We start from the raw sequence: 4520 nt of genomic DNA on the forward strand, positions 1-4520 counted from the left end.
ACAGCATTTTACAGAGGCTTTTTTGTACTTTTCAATATTTAGCCTTTGTTTTTTCCTGATTACGAAGTAACATAGTCATTGAAGAAAACATGGGAAAAACAGAAAAACATGAAAAAAAACCCACTCGTAATCTTATCTAGAGATAGAATATTACTGTTAATATTTGAGTTTATTTCTTCTCATTCTTTAACAATTTTTTTTTTAAATGCCTACAGCACCTGGTCTTTCTAGGTGGTCTCCCATCCAAGTACTAACCCGGCCCGACCCTGCTTAGCTTCTGAGATCAGATGAGATTGGTCACGTTCAGGGTGGCATGGCCATAGACTAACAAATGTTTTATTGTTGGCATTTTTCTACATCATTAATATTTTTTGGAGTAGTTTTTTTTTTTTTTTTTTATGGCTGAATGGAACTGGTGTCTCACCATTTATTTACTGACCCCTTATTATCGAGTTTTTTCATGTTCCTCCTTGCTTGGGCTGCCTAGGCTTGGTATTGAGGCAGCCCTAGAGTATCTAGGGGAGAGTAGAGTCTCACAAAAATGGGGGTGTGCCCATTTGAAATGCACTTGGGTGAGAGGGTGCAGCCACTTGGGGCATGAATAACAGCACTTTATTAACGCCCTTCCCAAGCTTGCGCTCTCGAGAGCATAGTACACAGCACATCCGAAAAGTCAAAGGGGCCTTTGTTCTATATTTGAAAAGCTGCTTATCCATTTGGTAGACCAGGGAACTTTGAGATGGTATGATTTTATACTACGTATCTTCTTAACGATAAACAACAGGAATTATATTTGTCAGGGTAGCCATTAAAATAGAAATGACACAAGACCCTTCTCTTAAAAAGCAGAGAATGATCAAAGCAAGATGGAAGAAAGTGGCGGAACGGCTCCTCTGATGATATGGAGTGTCCCTCCTTCAGCGAGGTTCTTCTGGGAGACTGGGTTTAAGAGCAGAGAAACGAAAGAGAAAAAAAAAATGAGAAAGACAATATGATATTGTTTTTGAATACAAAAACCGATAATGCTTTCCGAGGCTGGTATGTGAAACTTACTCTTCTCTTTTGGCTCTTCCAGCCACAGATGAATATTTCCTTGCCAATTAAAACATTCTTGAGGTGTTTTCCTTTTGTTCACGTGATATTGGTTGTGATCTGTGCTTGCCATTATTTATAAATTACTTTCTGGCATTGTAGTAAATTCTAGGAAAACCAATAAAACCACAAGTGTGCAGTTAAATCTTTCTGTTTTTTTTTTTTTTCTATTTATTTTTGTGTGTCTGGGTTTTAATTTTCTTCCCTGTGGGAAAGACAAGAAAGTAAAAAAGAAACGTTTTCAGGAGTGGATGGATGGTTTATCGAGTACGTTTCTAATCTCCATTATTCCTTAGGCTTTTCACTGATGTGAATGTGTTCTCCCATTGGCTTAAGGCTATTCGATCACCTTTCTTGATAGGAACAGTGAAGAAATTAATCATGAAGATCTAGGTTAATAGAAAGTAATTGATGGAATGTCTTTTTCATTTGACAAGAAATGCCGAAGCTGATAATCAATGCTTCTTTAAATATACCACAACCCGGAAGCCAAGTAGAGAACTGGTGACACCATTAAAATGGACATATATTAAAGGATATATTGGGATGACATGAAGTTGACAGATCTTTTTAAAGTGTGCTTTCAAACTTTTCCGAGAAAGACTGTCTTGGGAATTTTGGAGGAAGTGCTTGTGAATGCCGTAGAGCAGCATCTCCCTAAGCGAGTCCTGCAGAAGGTTTGAGAGTGGGGTGGACGTCTGTTATTTTGTGCCTGCCTCGAGCTGATTTCTTTCTGCTGGTAGCAACACCCTGATTGGCCATCCTTCTCCCCACTATCGGTCCATGTGGTTTGGTTGTGACTGAGTCTGAGGGTGGGCACATGGCCTAAGACTGTCCAATTAGCACATTCCATCTTACCTGTCTCAGGAATCGGTGCAGAAATGACCACGTGACCAAAGACAGTGCAGTGAGGTTCATCCTGGGCCCTTTTCAGAACTCTGGCAAAGAGAAGCCCCTTTTTAATCCGGTTGCTGAAAAGAGGATACAAGCTCAGTGCTAATGGTCATCTTTCTACCTTATGGAAAGAGCCTGCTTGAATGAAGCCAACACAAAGAAGTGTAGAGCCCAGACGTGGAGGTAGAGCGAGTCACCATGACATTGGCCAAGACCCTGAGCCCTACCAGGCTGAAAGCCAGCCTATTCCTGGACTTAAATAAATTAATTTTTCTGTTTTTGCCAGTTGGTGTTGGACTGCTCTCATTTGTCACCAGAAGAGTTTTGACTAATTGAAAAAGTGTTATGTGAAGACCGACCTGTCATCACACATATGTGGGAAAACCTGGGCATATTAGTTTGGATTTTCCCAGAAGTAGACCCCACAAATGGGATTTGTGTGCAAGTAGTTTATTTGGGAAATGGGGAGTGAGGAAGTAAGACAGTGAAGGGAAGGCATCTAATAAATGGTACCTTATCAAGTGAGCAACCACTGTGGATGAGTAGAACTTAATGCTACGGGAGACAGTATAAAGCACAAGCAGCAAGGGAGCTGGGATAGTTACACCTCAGCTCCCCTCAGTAATTGGTTGAGGGCTGCTCTTGGGGTGTGTGTGCAATTTGAGGCCTGCTCTGTAAGTGGGCAGAACAGCCTTTTGGAGAGAGAGGGAGATGGAAAGGGAGAAAGGGGAAGGGATAGGGGAGAGGGAGAGATAATGACTATGAAGCAGACAAAGAAATGCAGATACTGACATTTGAAAGTCTTGAAAGTCTGCAGGACTCAAGGGATATGGGCTAAACAAAGCACAGTTTTTTGTGTTTTTTTTTTTTTGTCTTTGTTTACTTCAGGACATCTTAGAGTCTTTAATATGCTAATATAGATACTAAATATACAAAAGTGAGGTTATGGGATGCCATGTTTCCCAAAATTATTTCACTGTATAACCTTTTCTTTGTGGATTATTTTTGGAACTTGCAGTCTGCAGCATGTGCTTTGGGAAACACTGTCTCAGAATAGCTAAGCTTTAAGGCATAACCTAAGTATAAAATTTCACAGGACTCAAAAACAGCCACCTCAAAAATTTGAAGGAATCAATGAGTAAAACTGTCAAAACTTTGGCCAATTTTATAGACTGAATATTTATCTTCCCCTCAAATTCATACATTGACATACTAACCCCCAATGTGATTGTATTAGAAGGTGGGGACTTTGGGAGGTGACTAGGTCATGGTGGTGGGATCTTCATGAATGAAATTGGCATCCTTATGAGGAGAGACTTGAGAGTGCTTGCCCCTTCCTTTCTCTGTTCTCTGCCATGTGCGGACACAACCAAAACACAGCCATCTGTAAACCAGGAAGCCGTCTCTCACCAGACTCCGGATCTGCCAGAGTGTCTTGAGCTTGGTCTTCTCAGGCTTCAGAACTGTGAGAAATATATTTCTGTTGTTTATAAGCCACCAAACCTATGGTGTTTTTATTATAGCAGCCCTAACTAAGACAGCCAACAAGGGTAATTGTTATATTTTTTAAAGTTAGCAAATGACTACTGTAGATGATTCTGCAGTCTCATCATCATATGATGATGAGGCAACAGGGGCTCAGAGCGCTTCATTCATTTGCTTAAGGCTGTTAACTGGATTGTGCAGAGTCAGGACTAGAGTCTAAACTCGGGTTTTTTTTCTCTCTGTGGATCAAGCATTTTAAATTAAAGTCAAGGCTATGTTGGAACCACATTCTGTTTTACAATTGCCCAAATGTGCCACCAATCTTCTCCAACCACTTTTCTTTTTATATGAGTATTTTCTTTCACAGGTAGCAGAATCTGGGGTTGTTTTTAAGGTCAGTTTGCAAATAAAGGTCTTGGGCATTGGGTACCATTTCCTTGGGGTTGGCTGGCAGGCAGCCTTCATTGTCTCTAGACTGGAAATTTGTTCTGGTTTTGTCAAGATGTCTGTTTCCTCCACTTGCATTTCTAGCTCATGGTCATAAATGCACCGAAGCTCATGGATAGTACTGAGTCAGAGAGACGAGTTAGGTCAAGAACTGTAGTCATGGACCAGTTTGTGGATGATTCCTTGTGCTAGTGAGCATGATTTAAAAGAGTAGTTTTAATGTGTACCCATATCTATTATGCAGTTGTGGGCATTCCCTAGGTCTTGGCAAATGTGCATACACAGGCATATACCTATGAAAAGGCTGAGGATGCTACCTTCTGATTGCTCAAGGTGTTTTGCCCAAGTGGATTTTTGTGTCCACAAACATGGCCTTGGTTCTCAGACGTAGAGAGATAATGGGCAAGTATTTTTGCAGAAGATAAAGGACAAGGAGTTATTATTTGTTTTTATCCTTTGTTCCTAGGGTGATAAATGTCAGTAAACAGGATTTTCTTCTGGCTCTTTGTGACTATCAGCCTTTTTATGCTGTCAACTCCTTTATGTGTTCTCATATACTGATGCTCACTGGAGGTCCATATGGTAAAGGCAGTAGTAAAAGA

General features: G+C 40.6%; 1 pseudogene; it reads right to left on the reverse strand.

The window, feature by feature from the left end:
- Positions 1-206: 206 nt before the first annotated feature.
- Positions 207-325, reverse strand: LOC112475370 (annotated as a pseudogene).
- Positions 326-4520: the final 4195 nt, after the last annotated feature.

Source organism: Pteropus alecto, unplaced genomic scaffold (assembly GCF_000325575.1).
Source record: "Pteropus alecto unplaced genomic scaffold, ASM32557v1 scaffold40, whole genome shotgun sequence".
Classification (NCBI taxonomy): Eukaryota; Metazoa; Chordata; class Mammalia; order Chiroptera; family Pteropodidae; genus Pteropus; species Pteropus alecto.